At 41.6% G+C, this 27202-nt stretch overlaps 1 protein-coding gene and 1 non-coding gene across 2 annotated transcripts in view; one reads left to right on the top strand and one right to left on the bottom strand.

Annotated features, from left to right (window-relative positions):
- MARCHF6 (membrane associated ring-CH-type finger 6) overlaps positions 1-27202 on the bottom strand; it is a 101114-nt gene that overhangs the window by 13012 nt on the left and 60900 nt on the right. The gene's annotated exons all lie outside the window — the stretch shown is intronic.
- On the top strand, positions 27035-27168 carry LOC122454655. The gene has a single exon (XR_006273472.1). It is a non-coding gene; the product is annotated as a small nucleolar RNA SNORA70 (small nucleolar RNA).

Here is a 27202-nt window from a genome sequence, read left to right as displayed (position 1 = left end):
AAAAGCTCAAATACATCCAGGGGCTCCAAGCAACAGCCCAAATGAGGGGCAACGACCAGTGCCAGCCCTCACACACTGAATGATGACATCTCCAAATGATGTCAGCTAAAGCTGTCAAATCACACTCAGACACTGAGTCTCCTACATGAGACCCCAGAGAACGTGAATCAGATATAAGCAGATTACGCCTTGGCTTAATTTCTGACCCACAGATTCTGTGGACAAAATAAATGATTGTTTTAAGCCAGTAAGCCGGGGCTGTCAGGTAACTTGTTATTGCAGCACAGTAACCAAAGACCGACGCGCATCAACTTTCACCTAATGGGTTCAGTATCCACTGACAATCCCAGGAATCAACTATTTTAGTTATTGCAAAATAATGATTTTCCTAATTAATTCTCTTAATTCCTCTACCTTTCATAGCTCCTATTATTCTGTGAAAAACAGCTTTCCTTCAATCCCTGATACTATTACACTACACTGCAATTCAGCTCCTACAGGAAGGCATCACATACATGTAACATACACGTAACAATTCCCCTTTATTGCTCACCTTCACTCCAGTTCTAACCTACGAACACACCCCATGAGAGTGTCCCCTATGTGTGCTGTCTCACTTCAAGGCCTGCCCATTCGTTCCTTCCTGGAATACACTTCTTTTCTCACCCATTCCTCTGCGCTCTACCACGTTGTCCTGGACATTGTCTCTGCAGAAAACCATATGTGAAACCCCCCCAGCTGGGTGGGCACCTCGCCCCCTAATGCTGTGCTCCTCACGCGTGCCCCACCACAGCACCGTCTACCTATCTTTCCCACCAGCCTGCAAGGTCCCCTGAAGTCCTCGTGTTAGCCTCACTCCCTACACCGCACACGGTTTGGGCATACATTAAAGTACTCGAGGAAGTATGTGCTGCTAAATGAAGTTTACGGAGGTTCTTCATCAGGAAAGCAGACAAAATTTTCATCTCTGGAAAGTTTATTTTTAAAACAAAGCTGAAAAGGCTTTGAATGACTGAAGTCAATATCCACTCTTTCCCTAATCTCTCTTAAAAATCTGAGGTCTATGATGTTAACTTCAGGTGAGAGTGCAACAGAAAAGTTAAATCTCTTTTTCCATGTGTATTTTAAGGCCTTTGCTATGACCTGCATAGTTTCCCTCAGAATGTTCTTTTTAATAAGCCTATATGACTCTTGTGGGGGAAAATGTAATGATTCAAAAATGTAGGTTATAGGAGGAGGAGCCAAGATGGCGGAGGAGTAGGACGGGGAGACCACTTTCTCTCCTACAAATTCATCAAAAGAATATCTGAACGCAGAGCAAACTTCACAAAACAACTTCTGATCGCTAGCTGAGGTCATCAGGCGCCCAGAAAAGCAGCCCATTGTCTTCGAAAGGAGGTAGGACAAAATATAAAAGATAAAAAGTGAGACAAAAGAGCTAAGGACGGAGATCCGTCCCGGGAAGCGAGTCTTTAGAGGACGTTTCCAGACACCGGGAAACCCTCGCACTGGCGGGCCTGGGGGAAGTGTTTGAATCTAGGAGGGCAACCTGACTGGGAGGGAAACAATAAATAAAACCCACAGATTACCTGCCTAAAAGCAACTCTCAGCAGAAAAGTGCCCCAGACATCCGCATCCGCCACCAGCAAGTGGGGGCCGCACGGAGAGGAGCCGGGGGCATTGTTTGGGGCAGGGTCCGGGCCTGAGTGCCCTGAGGACAATCGGAGGGAGCTTTTGTGAGTTGCCAACTTGAACTGTGGGGAGAGCAGGGAAGAGAGAGAAAATTGACCGGCCTGAACACGCTGCCGGCGGAGAGAGTCCGGAGAGGGGCTCGCAGACTGCGGGCCGGCCCGGACCCGCCGGAGGCGGGAGCAGGTCGCTGCGAGACACAGCGCGCAGGCACCCGACCGACGCGGGCGGGGACGGGCTGGGGACGCTGAGGGCAGAAGGCACACACACCCGACTGGCGCCGGCAGAAACCGAGATTGGGACTGTGGAAGGGAGAGGGTGCACCGCACCCGGAGAGAGTGCGCCGGTTAAGCTCCTGGCTGCCTGGACCGCTCTGACGGGGAAGGCACAAGAGCGGACGCAGCCTTTTGTTCCGCGCTTTTGTGGAGCACCCGAGGGCTGGAGCTGCGCGCGGCGCGCTCCATGTGGAGCGGCCGGGATCCTGAGCAGCGCAGACCGAGAAAGCAGCGCCAGCCTCTCCCGGCAGCGCCAGCCCATCCCCGCAGCGTCAGCCCCTCCCAGCAGCGCGACAGAACTAGCTACCTGAATAAGAGTCCACCTCTGCCCGCCTGTGTCAGGGCGGAAATGAGGCTCTGAAGAAACCGGCAAACAGAAGCCAAATAAACAAAGGGAACCGCTTCAGGAGAGAGCGGTGCAACAGATTAAAATCCCTCTAGAAAACACCGATTACACCGGAAGAGGCCTGTAGATATCGAGAAGTGTAAGCTGGAACGAGGAGATATCTGAAACTGAGCCGAACCGACACTGACCGCAACAGCTCCAGAGAAATTCCTAGATATATTTTTATTTTTTTTTAATAAGAAAAAAAAAATTTTTTTTTAATTTTTTCTTTTTTATTTTTTTTTCTCTTTTATTTTCCTTTAAAATTCCCTATTACTCCCCCATCATTCCTTAACTTTCATTTTCATAGATTTTTACGATTTTTTTAATTAGGGAAAATTCGTTTTTTTTTTCTTTCTTCTTTTCTCCTTTTTCTCTTCTATTTTCTATTTTTCTTTTTCTCTTATTTCTTTTAAAGTCCTCTAGTACTCCTCTACTACTCCTTAATTTTCATTTTCAATACACTATAACCTTACCAAAAAAAAAAAAAAAAAGAGAAGCCCTATTTTTTAAACTGAACTTCATATATATTTTTAAAAATTTTTTTGTGTGTGTTTTGGTTTTTGTTTTTAATATAGTATTTTTAAGAGTCTAATCTCTACTCTAGATTTTTAATTTTTGTTTTTCAATATATGATATAAATTGTGAACATTTAAGAATCCAATATTCAGTTCCCATTTTTATTCAGGAGTGTGTTGATTTTTCTCTCCCAATCTTGACTCTCTGTTTTCTACCTCAGAACACCTCTATTTCCTCCTTTCTCCTTTTCTTCCCAATCCAATTCTGTGAATCCTGGTGGGTGTCTGGGCTACGGAGAACATTCTGGGAACAGACAACTGCGTAGATCTGTCTCTCTCCTCTTGAGTCCCCCTTTTTCTCCTCCTGCTCAACACTATCTCCCTCCTCCCTCTCCTCTTCTTCATGTAACTCTGTGAACCTCTCTGGGTGTCCCTAACGGGGGAGAATCTTTTCGCCATTAACCTAGAAGTTTTATTATCAGTGCTGTGTAGTTGGAGAAGTCTTGAGACTACAGGAAGAATAAAACTGAAATCCAGAGGCAGGAGACTTAAGCCCAAAACCTGAGAACACCAGAAAACTCCTGACTACATGGAACTTTAAGTAATAAGTGACCGTCCAAAAGCCTCCATACCTACACTTGAAACCAACCACCACCCAAGAGCCAATAAGTTTTAGAGCAAGAATACCAAGCAAATTCTCCAGCAACGCAGGAACATAGCCCTAAACGTCAACATACAGGCTGCCCAAGGTGACACCTAACACATAGACCCATCTCAAAACTCATTACTGAGCACTCCATTGCTCTCCAGAGAGAAGAAATCAAGTTCCACGCCCCAGAACACCAACGCAAACTTTCCTAACCAGGAAACCTTGACAAGCCAATCGTCTAACCCCACCTACTGGGAAAAACCTCCACAATAAAAAGGAACCACAGACCTCCAGAATACAAAAAGCCCAGTCCAGACACAGCAATCTAAACAAGATGAAAAGGCAAAGAAATACCCAACAGGTAAAGGAACATGAAAAATGCCCACCAAGTCAAGCAAAAGAGGAGGAGATAGGGAATATACCTGAAAAAGAATTTAGAATAATGATAATAAAAATGATCCAAAATCTTGAAAACAAAATGGAGTTACAGATAAATAGCCTGGAGACAAAGATTGAAAAGATGCAAGAAATGTTTAATAAAGACCTAGAAGAAATAAAAAAGAGTCAATTAAAAATGAATAATGCAATGAATGAGATCAAAAACACTCTGGAGGGAACCAAGAGTAGAATAACGGAGACAGAAGATAGGATAAGTGAGGTAGAAGATAAAATGGTGGAAATAAATAGAGAGGAAAAAAGAAAAAAGGATCAAAAGAAATGAGGACAACCTCAGGGACCTCTGGGACAATGTGAAACGCCCCAACATTCGAATCATAGGAATCCCAGAAGAAGACAAAAAGAAAGGCCATGAGAAAATACTCGAGGAGATAATAGCTGAAAACTTCCCTAAAATGGGGAAGGAAATAGCCACCCAAGTCCAAGAAACCCAGAGAGTCCCAAACAGGATAAACCCAAGGCAAAACACCCCAAGACACATATTAATCAAATTAACAAAGATCAAACACAAAGAACAAATATTAAAAGCAGCAAGGGAGAAACAACAAATAACACACAAAGGGATTCCCATAAGGATAACAGCTGATCTATCAATAGAAACCCTCCAGGCCAGAAGGGAATGGCAAGACATACTGAAAGTAATGAAAGACAATAACCTACAACCTAGATTACTGTACCCAGCAAGGATCTCATTCAGATATGAAGGAGAATTCAAAAGCTTTACAGACAAGCAAAAGCTGAGAGAATTCAGCACCACCAAACCAGCTCTTCAACAAATGCTAAAGGATCTTCTCTAGATAGGAAATGCAGAAAGGTTGTATAAACGTGAACCCGAAACAACAAAGTAAATGGCAACGGGACCACACCTATCAATAATTACCTTAAATGTAAATGGGTTGAATGCCCCAACCAAAAGACAAAGATTGGCTGAATGGATACAAAAACAAGACCCCTATATATGCTGTCTACAAGAGACCCACCTCAAAGCAAGAGACACATACAGACTAAAAGTGAAGGGCTGGAAAAAAATATTTCACACAAACGGAGACCAAAAGAAAGCAGGAGTCGCAATACTCATATCAGATAAAATAGACTTTCAAATAAAGGATGTGAAAAGAGACAAAGAAGGACACTACATAATGATCAAAGGATCAATCCAAGAAGAAGATATAACAATTATAAATAAATATGCACCCAACATAGGAGCACCGCAATATGTATGGCAAACGCTAACGAGTATGAAAGAGGAAATTAATACTAACACAATAATAGTGGGAGACTTTAATACCCCACTCACAACTATGGATAGATCAACTAAACGAAAATTAACAACGGAAACACAAACCTTGAAGACCATGGACCCGCCTAGACCTGGATGATATTTATAGGAACATTTCACCCCAAACAATCACTTCACCTTTTCTCAAAGTGCACACGAACCTTCTCCAGAATAGATCACATCCTGGGCCATAAATCTAGTCTTGGAAAATTCAAAAAAATTGAAATCATTCCAGTCATCTTTTCTGACCACAGTGCAGTAAGATTAGATCTCAATTACAGGAAAAAATTGTTAAAAATTCAAACACCTGGAGGCTAAATAACACGCTTCTGAATAACCAACAAATCATAGAAGAAATCAAAAAAGAAATCAAAATATGTATAGAAATGAATGAAAAATGAAAACACAACAACCCAAAACCTATGGGACACTGTAAAAGCAGTGCTAAGGGGAAGGTTCATAGCATTACAGGCTCACATCAAGAAACAAGAAAAAAACCAAATAAATAACCTAACTCTACACCTAAAGCAATTAGAGAAGGAAGAAATGAAGAACCCCAGAGTTAGCAGAAGGAAAGAAATCTTAAAAATCAGGGCAGAAATAAATGCAAACGAAACTAAAGAGACCATAGCAAAAATCAACAAAGCTGTTTTTTTGAAAAAATAAACAAAATTGACAAACCATTAGCAAGACTCATTAAGAAACAAAGAGAGAAGAACCAAATTAACAAAATTAGAAATGAAAATGGAGAGATCACAACAGACAACACTGAAATACAAAGGATCATAAGAGACTACTACCAGCAGCTCTATGCCAATAAAATGGACAACTTGGAAGAAATGGACAAATTCTTAGGAAAGTATAACTTTCCAAAACTGAACCAGAAAGAAATAGAAGATCTTAACAGACCCATCACAAGCAAGGAAATCGAAACTGTAATCAGAAATCTTCCAGGAAACAAAAGCCCAGGACCAGATGGCTTCACAGCTGAATTCTACCAAAAATTTAGAGAAGAGCTAACACCTATCTTACTCAAACTCTTCCAGAAAATTGCAGAAGAAGGTAAACTTCCAAACTCATTCTATGAGGCCACCATCACCCTAATTCCAAAACCAGACAAAGATGCCACAAAAAAGGAAAACTACAGGCCAATATCACTGATGAACATAGATGCAAAAATCCTTAACAAAATTCTAGCAAACAGAATCCAACAACATATTAAAAAAATCATACATCATGACCAAGTGGGCTTTATCCCAGGAATGCAAGGATTCTTTAATATCTGCAAATCAATCAATGTAATACACCACATTAACAAATTGAAAGATAAAAACCATATGATTATCTCAATAGATGCAGAGAAAGCCTTTGACAAAATTCAACACTCATTTATGATTAAAACTCTCCAGAAAGCAGGAATAGAAGGAACATACCTCAACATAATAAAAGCTATATATGACAAACCCACAGCAAGCATCACCCTCAATGGTGAAAAATTGAAAGCATTTCCCCTGAAATCAGGAACAAGACAAGGGTGCCCACTCTCACCACTACTATTCAACATAGTGTTGGAAGTTTTGGCCACAGCAATCAGAGCAGAAAAAGAAGTAAAAGGAATCCAGATAGGAAAAGAAGAAGTGAAACTCTCACTGTTTGCAGATGACATGATCCTCTACATAGAAAACCCTAAAGACTCTACCAGAAAATTACTAGAGCTAATCAATGAATATAGTAAAGTTGCAGGATATAAAATTAACACACAGAAATCCCTTGCATTCCTATATACTAACAATGAAAAACAGAAAGAGAAATTAAGGAAACAATACCATTCACCATTGCAACAAAAAGAATAAAATACTTAGGAGTATATCTACCTAAAGAAACAAAAGACCTATACATAGAAAACTATAAAACACTGATGAAAGAAATCAAAGAGGACACAAACAGATGGAGAAATATACCATGTTCATGGATTGGAAGAATCAATATTGTCAAAATGGCTATATCTACCAAAGCAATCTATAGATTCAATGCAATCCCTATCAAGCTACCAACGGATTTTTCACAGAACTAGACAAAGAATTTCACAATTTGTATGGAAACAAAAAACCTCGTATAGCCAAAGTAATCTTGAGAAAGAAGAATGGAACTGGAGGAATCAACCTGCCTGACTTCAGACTCTACTACAAAGCCACAGTCATCAAGACAGTATGGTACTGGCACAAAGACAGAAATATAGATCAATGGAACAGAATAGAAAGCCCAGAGATAAATCCACGAACCTATGGACACCTTATCTTTGACAAAGGAGGCAAGGATATACAATGGAAAAAAGACAACCTCTTTAACAAGTGGTGCTGGGAAAACTGGTCAACCACTTGTAAAAGAATGAAACTAGAACACTTTCTAACACCATACACAAAAATAAACTCAAAATGGATTAAAGATCTAAATGTAAGACCAGAAACTATAAAACTCCTAGAGGAGAACATAGGCAAAACACTCTCCGACATAAATCACAGCAAGATCCTCTATGACCCACCTCCCAGAATATTGGAAATAAAAGCAAAACTAAACAAATGGGACCTAATGAAACTTAAAAGCTTTTGCACTACAAAGGAAACTATAAGTAAGGTGAAAAGACAGCCCTCAGATTGGGAGAAAATAATAGCAAATGAAGAAACGGACAAAGGATTAATCTCAAAAATATACAAGCAACTCCTGCAGCTCAATTCCAGAAAAATAAATGACCCAATCAAAAAATGGGCCAAAGAACTAAACAGACATTTCTCCAAAGAAGACATACAGATGGCTAACAAACACATGAAAAGAGCTCAACATCACTCATTATCAGAGAAATGCAAATCAAAACCACAATGATGGTTACCATTTACAACGCCAGTCGGATGGTGCACCAAAAGTCACAAGCATTAAAATGCTGGAAGAGGGTGTGGAGAAAAGGGAACCCTCTGTACACTGTTGGTGGATGCAAACTAGACAGCCAATGGAGAACAGTTGTGGAGATTCAGGGTGGAGATTTCTTAAAAAACTGGAAATAGAACTGCCATATGACCCAGCAATCCCACTTCTGGGCATACACACTGAGGAAACCAGATCTGAAAAAGACACGTGCACCCCAATGTTCATCGCAGCACTGTTTATAATAGCCAGGACATGGAAGCAACCTAGATGCCCATCAGCAGATGAATGGATAAGGAAGCTGTTGTACATACACCATGGAATATTACTCAGCCATTAAAAAGAATTCATTTGAATCAGTTCTAATGAGATGGATGAAACTGGAGCCCATTATACAGAGTGAAGTAAGCCAGAAAGATAAAGAACATTACAGCATACTAACACATATATATGGAATTTAGAAAGATGGTAATGATAACCCTATATGCAAAACAGAAAAAGAGACACAGATGTACAGAACAGACTTTTGAACTCTGTGGGAGAAGGTGAGGGTGGGATATTTCAAAAGAACAGCATGTACACTATCTATGGTGAAACAGATCACCAGCCCAGGTGGGATGCATGAGACAAGTGCTCCGGCCTGGTGCACTGGGAAGACCCAGAGGAATCGGGTGGAGAGGGAGGTGGGAGGGGGGATCGGGATTGGGAATACATGTAAATCCATGGCTGATGCATATCAATGTATGACAAAACCCACTGGAAAAAAAAAAAATAAAAATTAAAAAAAAAAAAAAAAAGAAACTTGGTGGAAGGCAAAGATTGCCTTCCATGATAGTGAAAATTGTCCCCTTTTCTTTCTAGGGCAGATGGAGGGCTCAAAATGGAATGAAGTTCACCTTGCAAAAATGATCTGTCTAATTTTCCAGGTATTTAAGCTTTTTGATTTTTATATACAGAAAGAAAAAGTCATAAGTCAACTGAGGTCATTCCTTTACAAACATGACTCATATGCCATCCAAACTATAAGTTACGAAATTGGAATCTAACAGGAAGTGACTGGTTTGTTAACTCTACCTGAAGAAGAACTTCTCAGTAGGAACCACCCACTTGTGCTTATTGTTGAATGAATCTTTTCTAAAGACCCAACCTCATCTTGTAAACCAGACTGAGGAAAGCCTGCTATTTAAATATGATAATGGCATCAATGGGGGCACTGGAAAACTCTCCCGAGACACCTTTTCTTTGTCATATCGTTTGTAGGAGTTTGCTAGTAACTAGCTGATCCTGGAGAAGAAAAAAGCAAGAGAATAATAAAGATAATTTAAGTACGATGATTTCAATGTCTTTCTCTGTTATCACTGGGGAAGGACATGCATTCACTCTGGTGACTGCAGCCATGAATCAGTGTCAGGGGAGACTAAGAACAACTCAGCTTCCTGGAGGGACAGCTTGACTCAAGGATTATTATTTAGGACAGTATATTCTATCTCAAACAAATGAAAATAGGTTTACCATAGAAAAGAAAAAAATTAGCATGAACTTATAAGATTCATTGATTTATCCAAGTATTTACTGAGTGAAATGCTAAACCTTAGCTTCCCAAATGCTGAGCAGAAAGGAAAACAGTCCCTGACCTCAGGAAATTTAGAACCTAGTGAAGGAGGTGGATGAGTTAGTCACAAAAGCTAGGCTGAGGGTTTTGCTTTTCCTGTTCTTAGACGTTTCCAACTCTTTCGCTATGAAGTTCTACTTTTATTGTTAGACTTGTCCCAGAATGATCAGACTTGGACTTGAATCTCAAGCTGACCTGGATCATTACCTCTGAAGACTCTTTTAAGAAAGAAGGGATCCTAAGCAGAGCACACATGAAAGCATCAGTTTTTAAAAAGCCAAGAACAGAGCCAATTAAGGATAATCTGAAGGATTACAAGAGCAGAGGTTGGAGAAAGGCAGGGAGCACTGGTGGCAGGGAAGTGAGTACAGATGTCCTTGAACGTATGGGGCTTAGGACACACCAAGGAAAGAGAAAGAAAGCCAGTGAAGCTGAAGCTCATAGGGTAAGGGGATGGTGGTGGGCCAGGCTGGAGATACTGCTGGGGCCAGAGAAGAAATAATCTTGTGAGCCTGTTGGGCATAGAAAACAACAAAGGTGAGTACTTGCTTCAGGCAGTTAGTTTTCTGGTCCTTCCAGAGGAACAGGTATCTTCTCCCCTGATATTGGGAGGTACATGGATAGAAAATGTGAAGCACTGGCTTACTATATATCTTGCAAGGTCAACTTTATTGGCCCTAATTTTGCAGCTGATGAAACTGAGGCACAGAGAGGAGAAGTGAACAAGGTAGGTTATGTTGTAATCAACAGACAGGATTTCAACTTTGATCTATTGTACCCCATGCTATGGGGAGACTTTAGAAGCCAACTTTGTCTCCTCCACAATTTGCCTGTGATCAGTCAGGGCTATGTATACTGATCTTATGGGCAAAAGTTTCCATTTTTATTGCTTTAAAAATTGTTGTTATTGTTGTTCAGTTGCTAAGGTGTGTCTGATTCTTCACAACCCCATGGACCACAGCACCACAGGCTTCCCTGTCCTTCACTGTCTTCTGGAGTTAGCTCAAACTCATGTCCATTGTGTCGATGATGCCATCCAAACGTCTCATCCTCTGTCTCCTCCTGCCCTCAATCTTTCCCAGCATTAGGGATTGATCTCAACATGATTTCCTTTAGGCCTAGTCTTTTTGTGGAATTTCTAATCTGGAATCAAAGCAGGTTTGGATGGTTGGCTTAAAATGATCTCCTTCTGGTCACCACATCAGTCACAGGTACATTCAGCACCCAAATGCAGTCAGCTTTCCTTTGGCTCATTTGAGATGCGAATCACTCGTCCATACCAGTTACATTTTGCTGAGTAAACTCACTGCTCTATCCTCAACAGGTTATTTTCATCCTACCTCACTTCTCTGGAATTTTCAGGGAACTCAGAATTTGTCAGAGTTGAAACTGACTCACTGAAACTTCTCCCTCAAAGAGATTTCATTCAAATAAATCCTTGATATATCCAAGATCTTAATGAATCAGCACATTCACAAATATTGCTCTAATATAATTTCTCCCAGAAAAAGAACTAATGAAAACCTGAAACATTTTAGTTGTGCTTTGATGATTTACTTAATGAGCAATATTTGCCCAGGGTAGAGTACTGCCTGAAGTGAAATCAGAAATTATCTTTTTCTCAATGCTGTATAGAGCGTATGGGGGACTCATTTATGTCATGGAACCCAAGCACTACCAAATGTGACATTCCATTCCTTAATGAATCCAAGGGTTCAGCTTTCTGGCAAGGGATGATCACTTTTTTAGAATTATTTTCTACTCCCTTTCAGCACCACCTCTTGCCATTGATGTTCTTCTCTTGTTTAGTTTTTTTTCACAAAGTACAATTTATCACATTATGAGAATTGCTAAATTCTCATCAAGGAGTGCAAAACCATAATACTGATTAAAACACAAAAGCTGGATGGTTGGTTAGGTTCAGAGATGGAGTGGAGGGGCTGAAACACGAGCTTTCAGACCCATGTGATTTAAAGTGCTATTGCAGCAAAATGATAAATCACCCCATATCCTGGCCGTGCAAGGTCCCTTGTGAATAGCTGAATTCACGGATACCAAATTCACAAATGCTAATGGTCTACTATGTTCCCGTAAGTTCTCACCTAACTTGTGTTTTGCTCTTTATGTAGTAATAGCCAAAACCCTAAGTCTTTTGTGTATACTCAGCCTTTCTGGGTCTCTCTTTGAGAGTATGCCTTTGACAGTAAACTTGCCACATGAATTTAGTCAATTTATCATGGATACTGACCTTAAATAGCACCTCAAAAGTCTCCATAGCTATCTCTGATTACTCTGTTAATCTGTTTCTACCAAACAGATTTTATAATGACCAAGAACACAAACACAACCTAGACTAAGTATCTAGTTTATATTATTCTAGTGAAACAAATGACCACTAAAATATACAGTCTGAATTTTTTCAAGTGACTCAAATTTTCAAGGAACTGTTATGTATTCATGAAAATTATAAATAATATAGCAAAATACTTATAGTACTAAAAGATATAAAATGTCAAGGATAGTAAGATTTCAATGGTGTCTAAAAAAGTATACTAAAAATACTAAATTTTATTATACCAAAAAATAGCAATCATATCTGGGTACATGAATAATTTTAAGTTTTCATTTATCATACCCTAGACCTTAAATTTCTTTTCACAATCCATTAAAAAAAAAAAATTCAGCAGTTCAGTAGTACCTATGAAGTACCTTACTCTTAAAAGAACTATAGACCAGCTCCTTAAAACACTGCTCAAATTCCTCCACAGTTTCAGAGGCTAAAACTCAGGGCCAGCAACTTGAGGAATTTAATAAAGAACAAGAAACAAATCCCAACTTCAATTCCCCTGCAAATATGACAGGATTTTTAAAATGTGCCTGGAAAACTGCATGTGGGGTTTTGCCAATCCCGTAACGTTTGGGACGTTTGCTGAACCCAAAACACAGCCGGGCCCACCCATCCATAATTAAAGCCCTCCCCCCAAATGAATTCATTGCTTTGTGGCACCATCTGTCTCATTCCCTTATTTACATAATAGGGAACCCTGCTCCGACTACAGCAAATGAGAAGCGACAAAAGAATGGCAAGTGAAGATGAAATGTATACATGTATACATCAGATTATGTATAATATGGTCAAATCCTTCCAATTTAAAAAAATTTTTTTTTAATTCCCAAACCCTTCACAATTTTTACCTGGGCCTCTTTCCAGCTCTCGGAACCTCCTTCCTCCTTCTGCTGTATCTGCAGCTCTCACTAGCATGGCTTGTTTCAAAGAGTTCATTTGTCACATTTGATTTTATTAAATATTTTATTTTCCTCTTGTGGACCCATTAGCATGCCGGTTTGAGAAAAATGACACAAATCAGTTGTGTTTGGTAGTTACTAAGCTGCAGTGGTGAAATAAGCAGTTTTATATTAACGTGAAATTTAAAAAGAAAAAAAAAAAATTGTCCCCAATGTAGAGCTTCCTTGAATCCTTCTCATTTTCCTCCCTCCTGTCTCCTGGGAAGTTCTTGTCCTAATAATGGGAGCATGAGCAGTGGATCTGTTGAAGACAGACAAAGGGCTGATTTCTGAATATGCAGCAGTTACTCTAATCCCATGTTTTGTGTCTCTTCCTACAGGCTGGGACAGGAACAGCCTTCCAGTGCCCAAGGCAGCCCCAAGACTCCTATCTGGGCTCTGCCACTAACAGTGACCTCACGCAAACCCACTTTCGGGACCTTCAAGTTCACAGTCAGTGCTCTGCTGTCCCATAAATGCCTGCCTGGAAGCTGAGATGATGCTCCCCTCTGCGGATGCAGAGCCCCTCCCTTTCTAAGCCCGCAGGCACAGATGCAAGTGGGTGGAGGGTTAAGAGGCCTGAGTTTCTTCAGCTTCAGAGCTCACCTTTTACCAGGACCAAGCACCCTGAGACTGGAGGGAGAAAGATGCCAAGACTTAGAGGCATATACTGTCTTCTGCACCACGCTGAGCTCTTTTATAGTCAGGGACCAGGAGGGAGGCTTCTAGGCCCACCACTGACAGCCCATCCCTGGAAGCAACCACAGCTCAGGCTAAAACATGAGAGGCTGGAGTTCCTGTGCTATACAATAGGTCCTTATTGGTTATCTGTTTTAAACATAGTGTGTACATGTCAATCTCAAACTCCCAATCTGGCCTGTCAACCACAGATCGGCACTTGCCATCTACCTCTACAAGGTTTAAATCATGGGCTGCGGCAGCTGCTGACCTCCAACCCCTGAAGGAGTTCAAGGTAGACAGAAAAAACTGGGAAAATTGGCAGGACAGGTCTTCAGACAGTCAGATACACTCAGGAGCTGATTTTACGAGCCTAATTCTTGAATCTCTTCACATCTCGTAAAACACTAAAATCTTTCACAGTGACAATTGTTTCTCATGACTAGCAGAAGCTTCACGAGACCAGAAGAAACTTCAACAAACTTTCTAGAAAAAAATATGTGCTTGATTGCATGTATTCCCCCTTTACTAAAATCACATACACACTGTGTCATTCACTCCTACCTCTTTTGAGCAGTTTCTCAGAGCTTTCTGAGGTGCCATTTCCCAGGCTGCAGTCCTCATTTTGTCCCAAATAAAACTTAACTCACAGCTCTCACATTGCACATTTTTTTAGTCAACAATCCCTTCCTCTGCTCAATATTCTGTAATAATTTAAATGGGAAAAGAATTTGAGAATAATAGATATAGCATATGTATATGAACCATTTTTCCTATGCACCTGAAACTAACACAACATCGTTAATGAACTTTACTCCAATATAAAATAAAATTTTTTTAAAAGATAAAATAAAATGGGCAGAGTGCCATCGAATTGATGCTTTTGAACTGTGGTGCTGGAGAAGACTCTTGAGAGGCCCTTGGACTGCAAGGGTCAAACCAGTCAGTCTTAAAGGAAATCAACCCTGAATACTCATTGGAAGGACTGACTTGGAAGCTCCAATACTTTCGCCACCTGATGCAGACAGCACCGGAAAAGACCCTGATGCTGAGAAAGATTGAAGGCAGAGGAAGAGGGTGACAGAGGGTGAGATGGTTGGATGACATCATCGATTCAATGAACATGAACTCGGGTAAATTCCGGGATATTTAAGAATCTTCTTCACTTCTCCAGACAGAGAAGCCTGGCATGCTGCAGTCCATGGGGTCTCAAAGAGTCAGACATGACCTGGTGACTGAACAACATACAAATATTTCTAAAACTGTGAGAAGCTACTGCTGCAACCCTGGCTCAATCAGCACAAAGAGCTCAAGAATCAAGCTTGTCTTCAGTATTTCTTAGCCCATCTCCAGGTCTCTCAACCAGAATTTCCAGGGGTGGGATGGAGGAATCAGTGTATTTATTACTTTCTCAGGCAATTCTGATTCATAGCCCAGGTTTGGGCTCTACTGGTTTCCATAACTCTTGCTATGAGAAAAGATTAGCATATCTTTAGGAGAAACAGTTTCTTAGTTCTAAACTCTGCAAGGAATTTGCCACATGTTTGTCTTTATCCTGGAGTCACTGATCCACAGAATAAGTAAAACTAGCAGCAATTTTACTCTTTAGAAGCAGAAATGTGGCCACATCTGACATCCACTTGCAATCAGCCTGAGGCCAGAACCTGAGGTATTTCCCTAAGGGAAAGCATTTCAGTGCTGGTGCTGGAGAAGACTCTTGAGAGTCCCTTGGACAGCAGGGAGATCAAACCAGTTAATCTTAAAGGAAATCAACCCTGAATACTCATTGGAAGGACTGATGCTGAAGTTGAAGCTCCAATACTTTGGCCACCTGATGTGAAGAACTGACTCATTGGAAAAGACCCTGATGCTGGGAAAGATTGAAGGCAGGAGGAGAAGGGGACGACAGAGGATGAGATAGTGGGATGGTATCACTGACTCAGTGGGCATGAGCTTGGGCAAACTCCTAGAGGTGGTGAGGGACAGGGAAGCCTGGCATGCTGCAGTCCATGGGGTCACAAAGGGTCGGACACAACTGAGCGACTGAACACCACCACACTTTGAGCTTCAGGCTGGGCTTACACTCTATGCCTGGCAATGCTCTGAGGCTAAGAGCAGCCTCACCAAAGAGGCCAAAGGCCCTCCCCACATTCTTATCTGCTGGCTGGAACCTCCTTCCAAAAACAGAAAAAAAAAAAAATGAGTACAACAATGACAGGACTTTTAATATAGGTAACTCAAATTTTCTCAATTGAATACCATGTATGAGATAAAAATAACTTCAGAAAACATTACAATATTTACAACAATGTAGCACACGTATTAGCTCCTTCACGTCTGACTCTGCGATCGCAAGGGCTGTAGCCTACCAGGTTCCTCTGTCCATGGAACTTTCTAGGCAAGAGTACTGGAGTGAGTTGCCATTTTCTTCTCTGCAGCAATGTAGAACACAATCCAAACACAACCTCTATACTTGTCTTGCAAGTACAGCTTTAAGGCAAGTCGGGTAGACTTCTTTTCCAACCAGATAAGCCTTCTGCTCAGCCCCTTCTGTCCACATAGGAGAAACTGCTGCTACTGAGACATCTATTAGCAAAGAGTGTGTGGCAGTGGGGACACTTGGCTTGGACCTCCGAACCTTCCGTTCACCATCTGCACAATCTTGTTACATTTGCTAAACCTGGCCGTCATCTGTAAAATGGGATAAGAGGGGCCTATCTAACAGGATTGAAGGAGCAATCAGATAAAGGTCATGACAGGTCTAAGCAAGCAGTGAAAACAAAGGGTGTTTTATAAGACACGGTACGTGTTCCACTGAGCTGGCAGTTTAGGAGAGGAGATGAAAAATTGGAAAATTAAGTGAGGTTCAAGTTGCCATGAAAGCTCAAAGGCAGAAGGGATCTGTTGCCCTAAAGAGATGGTAAAGTAGTGTCCTTCACAAAGAAGATTCAAATTGAGCCTTTAGGGGTAGATAGAAGTCTTCTAGAAGGACAAAGAGAGGCAGTATAGCATATGTGGGGGGACATGGAGGCTCATTTCCAGAAACAGGCATGGAAGTTGACACAATTTGTTTATAACATACATTTTGAGGGGTAGGAATTAGGAAGTGGGAGGTGGGAAGCCTCTAATTAGGCTTTTGTTGCTCTGTGCTGGAAAAGGTGGCCTTTCTGCTGGACGCACTGAAGGACCAATGGAGGCTTTATAGAGGAGAGTGACATGATTAGATTTGAGTGCAGAAAGGTCACTCTGGAAATACTGATTAAGATGGGCGGGAGGAGGATGAGCCTAGAGGCAAGAAAACCGTAGTTGGAGGGGGTGCTGTAGGAATCCTGGTAAGGAGAGGCAGAGGCAGCACTGATGGAGTGGACATTACTTATTTGAAAGATGCTAAGAAAGCAAGAAAGGCAGGGCTCAGTAACTGACTGACTGGGGCAGATAAAGGAGAATAAGGAATCAAGGCTGTCTTCAGGTTACAAAAGCAGATGAATGAGTAAATGATTTGCACACTGACCAAGAGAGAAAGAAAAGATGATGAGCAAATTTAAGAGTAAGTAGATGTGAGAGAGAATGAATTTGCTTTGAGACATGTTGAGTTGAAAAGTATCTGTGAAAATCCAGAAGGAAAAGTCCAGTAACTATGGATATGAATGTCTCTAATTTATGGGGGGAAAACTCAGGGGAAAAGAATCTCATTATGTGGAAGCTAAGAGTAGTTAACTTGATGGCAGGATGTTCTTCGAAATAGTTTGCTAGCAGCAAATACAGTGGTTATTTTCAGAAATTGAACTGCTTTGGAGATCGAGTTTCTTTCTCCATGGAACCAAGCTCCGGTTCCAAGCTCCAGCCACACACCCAACGGTGCTCAGCCATACTCTTGAGTTCCAGACAAAACTCAAGGACATTTTAGCTGCACCATGTTCAAGGTGAGATGACTCTGGACAATGATGAAGGTCATGGACATAGTCAAACAAGACAGTGCACATGAAATTGCTTTGAAGTCCCTCAAGAATCAGCAGTGTTTTCTCTCATTCCTTGTCTCCTCACAGAAAGGTAGCCCATGGCAACGTGACCACAAGTTCAGTCATGCCTGGCACACTGTTGATATATAGTAGTTACACAGTTAATGTTTGGTGAATAAACTGCCCAGTGAAGGCACACACTGATTAAACAGAATAAATGTTCCAAGGGAACTGGAGGAACTGGAAGAGGCTGGGAAAAGTTTGCAGTGATTTCCCCCCTAGGTAGAAGTGATTCCCAAAGATGGGGCATTTAGACTTTAGTCAATAGTGGCATTTCAACCTGGCCACCTCTCAAGGGAACCACCGAGCGGGGGAAAGGGGTTGAAAGTGAGAAGTTGGGATTTTCTTTCTTTCAAGGAGGAGACAAAATGTTCCAAGAAGGGATGGGTGGGTGCAGCTTCTTTTAAATGGTGGTGAAATGCTACATCAGGTCATAAACCTGTGGTTTTAGCGACTGTGTTTAAATGGATGATTCTCATTGCCTTATGAGATCCGGAAAAGCCATAAAAATTCATGGCCTACTTGTGGCTGAGCTCTAATAAAGGAATAATCGGTGCTATAAGCGAGGGGTAATGGGAGGTACAGTGGGAGATTTACTCGAGCAGTAAGGGCTGCAGAGAGAGCGTAGGTTTTTCATGCCAATTATATTGACAGACAACGGTGCAGACTTCCCTGACATGCACTTGCAATCCTGTTCTCTTAAGTGACAAGATGGGTCCTTAGTTCTTCCTTCTCCTGTACTTTCAGGAATCAAACCTTAGAGTTCTACTCAGGGCTCCTGTCATCAAAGTCAATAAATCTGCAGTGAGGTTCCCACCAGAGATCACTTGGTATGGTGGAAAGAACTTGGAATTTGAATTAGGAAAAACTTGAGTTTTAAACTCAGCTCTGTGACTTACTAGGTGATTTTCTTATTGACCCTAATTATTTCTTTCTCAATCATTCGTTCCTGTCCACTGCCATGGGACTTGGGTGTCTCTCTATGGGAGAAGTCCTCACTTATCCTCTTGACTACAAGCTTGACCATGTGACTTGCTCTGGCCAAGGACTTGCGTGTTGAAGTAACGGATGTCACAACTGAAGAGCTTCAAGAGCCTTTGGGAGGTGGGCCATTGTTCTTTTATCTCTCTCGTGAGAATAAAAGTGAAAATGTTAGTCACTCAGTCGTGTTCACTCTGTGTAATCCCATGGACTGTAGCCCACCAGGCTCCTCTGTCCATGGAATTCTCCAGGCAAGAACATTGGAGTGGGTTGCCATTCTCTTCTCCAGGAGATCTTCCCCACCCAGGGATCGAACCCAGGTCTCCCACATTGCAGGCAGATTCTTTACCATCTGAGCCATGAGGGAAGCCCTCATGAGAATAATATACCCGAAATCAGGACTATTTTTCAGCCTGGGTTCTGGAACAAAGAAGACACACAGGGCCAAGTCAAAGCTGCTTTCAGACCCTACACTAGGAATGTAATATGACTGAGACTTGCAGGCTTGTTGTTCCAAGACAGTGAGACACTGGTGGTGTTTATTACCTCAGTACAACAGTATAGTGAAACCTGACTGATACACAGAGTGATTTAGGAAAAATATCTTAACCTGACTGAGCTCCGTTTTCCCTAAAATGTGGACAACACACCCACTCTTATGTTTGTGGCTGTGTTTAGTTGCTCACTTGCGTCTGACTCTGAGACCCTAGAATAGTTGCTTCACTAATTGTGGTTTTAGTTATTCAGATTTTTCTACTCAGTCAGAGAAATAAGAGAGACTAAGGCATTTTTCCAACATGTGTACTTCTAGCGAGCTGTATTTGAATGACTTGTTGCTGTGGAATCCCTGGGCCAATGTGGCAATCAGTGGCAAATTGGACATTTATGACACTCTTCTTCCAGGACCAGGGTGAAAGGGTCTCTCAGATCTTTTCATTACAGCCTTCACAAGCTGTGAAAGAAATAGCAGCAGGTTCACTGTCACCCCATTACACATCCAGTCAATGGAACACTGCCTTTTCCTTACCTGGGGTGACAGTCAGGCAGGTGGAAGCTGGTGCCTATGGCCTTTTGCACATGGTCACATTGCTATGAAAACCAGGGGACTGTGCTCATGGCAATCACAGTAACAGCCCCTTGCCCAGGCCCACCTATTCATGGTTCACAAAGTTTCTGTGGTGTTCATTCTGATTTTCCTAACAGTTCTATGAGCTTTTCATTCTCTCAGTCATTCATTCAACTGAGCGCCAGCTACACTGTTTCTGCCTTCATGGAAGTAGGTATTAGTGTATTAGTGACAGTTTATGACTAGTTATCACATTTATTCAGCAAACATTCTTCTGCATCTACTATGTGTTGGGCACTGTAAAGTCAACGAAGACACTCAAGTGGAAAGGCATGGTCCCAGCCCTCAAGGAACTCACAGTTGCAAAGACGATACAGACATGGAAACCACCGTGTCTGAAAGGCTGTAGCATAAGTGTGATCACAGAGTTCAAACCAAGTGCTTGAGGGCACGAAGGAGAGAAAGTCCATGTAGAGAATCAGGGAAGTCAGGCCACAGGAAGGGACATACGGGCTGGGTTCTAAGAGATGACTGGGAGTTTACCAGGTGGATGAAAATGGAACAGAGAAGCAAGCAATGGAAATAATTTAGATTAGGAAGGGTATCTGTGCATGGCTAGAGCAGAGGGTCAACTGGGGCCATAGGGAGGGATATTAATAGAACGCAACAGGTAGGAAGAAGTGGTTGAAAAGAACCTTGAGGTGCAAAGGAAGGAGTTTCTCTTTATTCTGTAGGCAACAGTGAGACTTCACATACAGCATTTTAAATAGAAGATTATCACTGTCACATTTTAAGAAAAGATATCACTCCAGCAACAATACAGTCTATTGGAAAGAAGTCAGACTAGAGTAGAGGCAACCAGTTACGAGGTTAATTCCAGAGTTCTGAACTCTTTGCCCACTCCAAAGGCTTATGTGTGCCATTTCTGCTGAGGACTAGTGCTCCTAGGGAGATGTCACCCTTATTTCCTGCCATCTCTGTCCTTCTTTTGGGGAAAACAAACATTTAATAAATGACCCACTCAGTTAGTTATAATCATTTATCAGAGGGACAATCGTTTTCCAGATACCTCACACACTGTCTCTGGATAGTGATTCCAAGGTCAGGATCACCTGGATAACCAGTCAAGGTTTGATGATGAATGGTACACATTTGCACTGAGCATCAAAAACAGGGATTTTTTAAAAAATGTGTAGACACATTTTAAAATCATCATGGAAAATCAGAACTTTGCTGGATTTGGATACACTTAGTTTATAACTTGACCTTTTATATATAGTTCATGATGTTCTCACAGCAAGTATACTGGGCTGGTTTGCCATTCCCTCCTCCAGTGGATCAATTCCCAAGAAGGGGAGTACCAAAGAATGTGCTAACCACTGGACAGCTGCACTAATCTCCCATGCTAGTAAGGTCAAGCTTAATATCTTGCATGCTAGGCTTCAGCATTATGCTAACCAAGAACTTCCAGACGTCCAAGTTCGGTTTAGAAAAGGAAGAGGAACTAGAGATCAGATTGCCAACATTCGCTAGACTATAGAGAAAGCAAAGGAATTTCAGAAAAACACCTATCTTTGTTTCTTTGACTAAGTTAAAGCCTTTGATTGTGTGGACCATAACAAATTGAGGAGAGCTCTTGGAGAGATGGGAACAATAGACCATCTTACCTGTCTCCTGAGAAACCTGTATGTGGGTCAAGAAGCAACAGTCAGAACCCTGTACGGAACAACTGACTGGTTGAAGGTCGAGAAAGGAGTACACGACAGTGCTGTCTGCTGTAACCCTGTTTGTTTAACCTATATGCTGAGCACATTATGAGAGGCCGGGTTGGATGAGTTACAAGCCAGAATCAAGATAGACAGGCTAAACATCAACAACCTCAAATATGCAGATGATACCACTCTAATGGCAGAAATCGAAGAGGAAATAGCCTCTTGATGAGGGTAAAGGAGGAGAGTGAAAGAGCCGGCTCAAGACTAAATATAAAAGAACTAAGTTCATGGCATACGATCCCATTACTGAATGGCAAATAGAAGAGGAAAAGGTGGAAGTAGTGACAGATTCTCTCTTCTTGGGCTCCAAAATCACTGCAGATGGTGAATGCAGCATGAAATCAGAAGACGACTGCTTCTTGGCAGGAAAGTGATGACAAACCTAGACAGTGTGTTGAAAAGCAGAGACGTTACTCTGCTGACAAAGGTCTGTATAGCCAAGGCTATGGTTTTCCTAGTGGTCAAGTACAGTTGTGAAAGCTGGCTGTAAAGAAGGCAGAATGCCAAAGAATTGATGCTTTTGAACTGTCGTGCTGGAGAAGGCTCATGAACGTCTCCTGGACAGCAAGGAGATCATACCAGTCAATCTTAAGGGAGACCAACCCTGAATATTCACTGAAGGACTGATGCTGAAGCTCTAGTATTTTGGTCATCTGAGGCAAGCAGACGACTCATTAGAAAGGTCCCTGATGCTGGGAAAGATTGAGGGAAGAAGGAGAAGAGGGCATCAGAGGATGAGATGGCTGGATGGCATCACTGATGCAATGAACATGAACTTGGGCAAACTCTGAGAGATGGTGAGGGGCAGGGAGGCCTGGCATGCTGCAGTCCATGAGGTCGCAAAGAATCAGACATAATCAGGCAACTGAACAAGACCAATTTTATAATTTACACTTGCTTTTCATTGCATATAATGTAGGGAATAGTGGTAGGGGTGGAGGTGGGACACATATTTTTAACACATAAGTCTTCTAAACCAGCAGTGTCCAACGTTTCTGGCACCAGAGACTGGTTTCACGGAAGACAATTTTTCCATGGACTAGGGTTGGGGGGATGGTTTCAGGATGACTCAAGCATTACATTTATTATGTACTTTATTTCTATTATTAAATTGTGATATATAATAATTATACAAATCATCACAGTGCAAAATTGTGATATATAATGAAATACTTATACAAATCATCACAGTGCAAAATCAGTGGGAGCCCTGAGCTTGTCTTCCCACAAGTAGATGGTCCCATCTGGGGGAGAACAATGGAGAAGAATTGTAAATATGGATGAAGCTTTGCTCTCTGGCCCGCCATTCCCCTCCTCTGTGCAGCCTGGTACTGGTCCATGGCCTAGGGGTTGGGGACCCCTGTTCTAAAGGACTCAGTCTAGCCCTGGTTATGCCCTCTTTTCTCTGGTTGCACTGCGGGTGACCACAGCCACGTTCCTTCCTTGGAACTTCTCTATACAGAAGTTTCTAGACAGCAGAAAGAAAGAGAACTGCAACAAACTGGATTCATCATTCACAGAGATGTCAAGGACAGCACTTCCACCCTTACTAAGGCTGCACAAGGAGACATGGCCGGCAACTCTTACTGCCTAATTCAGGTCTGAACCTCATGTAAGTTTATTTGGGCAACAGAATTGGAAACAAAGCATTTCAGATTCTGCTTACTCAACAGCAGTATTCAATTGAGATCTTCTATACTGTCAGGGCTTGAAAGTCTTGAGGATTACTATAGGGCAGGTTTCTTAAGCTGCAGATAAAATTATTCCAAACTAGAACAATCCAAACACTCTCCCAAGGGTTCTGCTTTGGAGGCCCGTCTATTCCAAGGAAGGCCAGCTCCATAGAGAGAGAGGCTGAGGAATGAGCTGACATGTTAACAATATAAGTCACTGTGTACTTAGTCACTCAGTTCTGTCTGACTCTTTGTGACCCCATGGACTGTAGCCTGTCAGGCTCTTCTGTCCATGGAATTCTCCATTCTCCATGGAAGGATACTTGAGTGGGAGCCATTCCGTTCTCCAGGAGATCTTCCCGACTCAGGGATTGGACCCGGGTCCCCTGCATTGCAGGCAGATTCTCTGCCATCTGAGCCACCAGGAAAGATCAATATAAGTCGTTGCTGTTTCTCATATGGTTCCCAAACACTACACAATCCAGTAACACTGCTCTCCACTAGAGAACAGAAATCTGAAAGGTCTACTCAGGGTATCTAGGTCAGAGCAGTTCAAAATCACACTTCAAACTTTCTCTGCTAATTTAGTCTATAGTCTTTGGTCATAAGTCACAAGGTTTTCAACAGAGTTCCCTATGATCTTAAAGATATGTATTGAGCACTTATTATGTGCTAGGCATATGCTAGGAGTTTTACCTGCATTCTCTGATTTACTCTTTATATCTATGGGACATAAACTACTATTATTATCCCTCCTTAGCAGATAAGGAAACTGAGACACAATGATCTTTAGTAACTAGGCCAAAGTCAGAACAAGTAAGTTTCGGAGCCCAGGTTGGAATTTAGGAAGCCTAACTCTAGAGTCGACCTTCCTAACCATTTGCAAATCTGCTTCTTCTCTGCCTAGGAGTTTAACTTGATCTCTTATTCCAATTTACAAGCATTTGTTAACTTTAATTTGGAGGTGAGAAAATGGAGGTGAGAGAGGTCAGTGACTTGCCTCAGGTCACACCCACTGACAGTGGCAGAGCTAGAACACCATACAAATAACTGCCTTCAAGATTTCTTAATTTGACATCTTCATTTTAATCTGAACTAGGTTTTAGATTATTTTATCCCACCAAGGGAAACAACAAGGGGAGGTGGGGGTGGGGTGGCATTTACTGAGCTCTTTCTAAGCATCAAGTCATCTCCTAGGCATTTTATATCCAACATTCATTCATTCAAGCAACAACCTTTTTCAAATAAAACAGAAGCTTCAGGAGGGCGGGGAAACCTACCTGAATTCATCCAGAAAGCATGTGATGCAACTGGGGCTCCAGACCCCATCTGTGTGAATGTGATGCCCAGGCTCCTCTAATCAAGAATTTAATAGTAGGTTCACCCCTTGTAGGTGTGGGTTTTATTCTGTACCCACTTTAACAAAAGGATGAAGGAGAGAAATGGGACTTAAATCAACACAAGCAATCTTTTGACATCATCCCCTCACAAGATCCTGGCCACGATGCCTGAAACTGAATTTGTAAGGAGTTTCCTTGAGTCCTGGGTCAAATGGCCTCTGATGTTCAGGCAACATTCCTCTCCCTGATTCTATTCCCTGACTCTTCTTAATTGGCCCCTGCAATGAGACGCCTCATAATTATTCAAAGGTTACCTACCAGAGAAAATATCCTCTAGACCTTGACTTGAAATTACCAGGTGAGTCAAGTCATATTTTTGGTAAAATGACTGTGTTATTTCCCAAGTATTGGGGGTTTAACACAGCAACAGAAGCCTTTCACCAGAGACCTTCCCCCCTTAACTTTGAAATATGTGTGTACAGCAGAGAAATATCTCTGGTTTTGATGCCCTTACACAAATTGTCAACACACTGTATCTTTTTCTCACTGCTCTTTGATGTACTTGAAGGGGTTTTCTTCCTTGAACAAGAAGCCACAACTCCAAATGTGTTCAAGACAGAAGCCCCTAAACATTTGAAGTTCAGTTCAGAATTCTTAAGCAGAAACTTGGCAAGAAGTCCTAACTTAAATTGGGAAAAAGGAGGGGAAAAAAAAAAAAAAACAACCAATACCCTTCTCCCATCCATGAAGTATCAAATGTATACTTCTCAATAGAAAACAGACTTTTTACATCTATGTCATGCTGGTCTATCATTTATTCCCTGCATTTTCCCCATAAGACTTCTGGCTCATTTCAAAAGCATGGTAACGAACGTTTGGATGTATTGCTTTCATCTCAAATTCAACAAGCCCAAGTCTTAACTTTTAATCTTTAATCCACTTGGTATCCCTTTCTTTCTTCTTCATTTCTGCCAACAACCCCCGTCATCTAGACTTAAAATCTAGACATTGATTCCCTCAAGGAAAGGAAGCATCCCTTAATTATCTTTGTATGTTACTCAGGCAGTGCTGGTGCATAGAAGATGCTCAATGAATACTCATTTAACAGATTTAAAAGTCATCTTCTCCTTTTCCCCTACTTCACCCATGCATCTTTTCTCTTCAAAGCCCTTGACTTGACACTTGTGTTTTCCAATATGAGTATCTAACAGCCAAATAGGTCAAATATGACCTATTTGAGTAGGGTGCAGCCTGTTAAAGATTTTTATGGAAACCCCCACCCCAAAACCAACACATAAAATTGGTCAGAAATAGAAACTAAGAGGCCAGTGGTTTCAAATAATTACAGCTCTGAGTGCAGATCAGGGTCATTCTAAAAGAAGTAGACCTGTTATAATTGCCATTGAATCTAAGAACAGTTTTAATCTTACATATTAAATTACTCTACAAGATCAAGATGAAGTTTAATGGATTATTTCCAAGGATTTCTTACTGAAGAATAAGAATGCACCATATCATTAACATAAAATTCTAAAGAGTGGAATCTATAAAGCCCCTTTAAGTCCATAATGTGCCTTACACACGGAAACTACTTATGAAAGTTTCCGTGTATCCTTGAATCTCACTCGAGTTATGGGCCCAATCTGAACACCAGCCATTAGCGCTCTTTTAAACTAAAATGTATTATTGATAACGAGTAGGCTTCATTCAACTCTGTTTCTGATTAGGAGGTTCTCTATATAAACCACATAGCTTTACTTTTTTTTTCTTCAGTTATTTATCCCTTGACATTCTTTTAATGTATACCGTGAATCCTATGACTACCTCTGTAGTTCATATTTTCCTTCTCCATTAGATCAGAGGTTCTTAAACTGAGGTCTGTGATGCAGAAGAGAGACTGTGGAAGTAGAGGTGTGGACCCAGAAGCAAGAAAACAGCATTGATTTCATGATGGTTTGAGTCTAGAGAAATCTAAGACATGCTGATGAGAATAAGCAGATGCCGGAGGTAAGACATGAAGGGTTGACTGCACCAGGCATAGTTGTAGACACTGTGGGAAAGCCCTCCTGATCTTCCACTCTGATAGGACCAACAAATGGCTACCAAACACATCAATTCATATTGTGCCAGGTAGTCGTGAATGCCATGGAGACAAAGCAAAGGGAGAAAGAATGGAGAGTTTTATAAACTGCTATTTTATAAAAGGTGGTCAGAGAATGTCTCCCTGAGCAAAGATCAGATGGAAGTGAGAGCAGGGATTTGCTGTTATCTGGGGAAGAGTTTGGAGGCAGGGGAAGCAACTGAAGCAAATGCCCTAAGGCAGGAAGAGGCTTGGACCAGCTCCATCAGCAGAAAGCAAGTGGACCGGTGTGGTTGGAGCAGAAGGTGGGAAAGATCATGTGTAGCCTTGTGCTGGTGACGGGGCTCATACTTTCACTCTGAATGACTGTCCATTTAAAAACACCATCTCTCATGGGGCCCCAGTGTGCAACAGCTGCAAACAGCAGCCTTCTCAGTAGTGTATGCAGCCTGTTGCCCATACAGGTTGCCCTAAGGGACCTTGAAGATGGATAGGTAATGTCCAGTGGACATTCATGACAGGCATG

The sequence above is a fragment of the Cervus canadensis genome, chromosome 16 (assembly GCF_019320065.1).
Source record: "Cervus canadensis isolate Bull #8, Minnesota chromosome 16, ASM1932006v1, whole genome shotgun sequence".
Taxonomy (NCBI): domain Eukaryota; kingdom Metazoa; phylum Chordata; class Mammalia; order Artiodactyla; family Cervidae; genus Cervus; species Cervus canadensis.
Note: the sequence above shows the minus strand (reverse complement) of the source record. Positions and strands in the feature narration are given on the sequence as shown.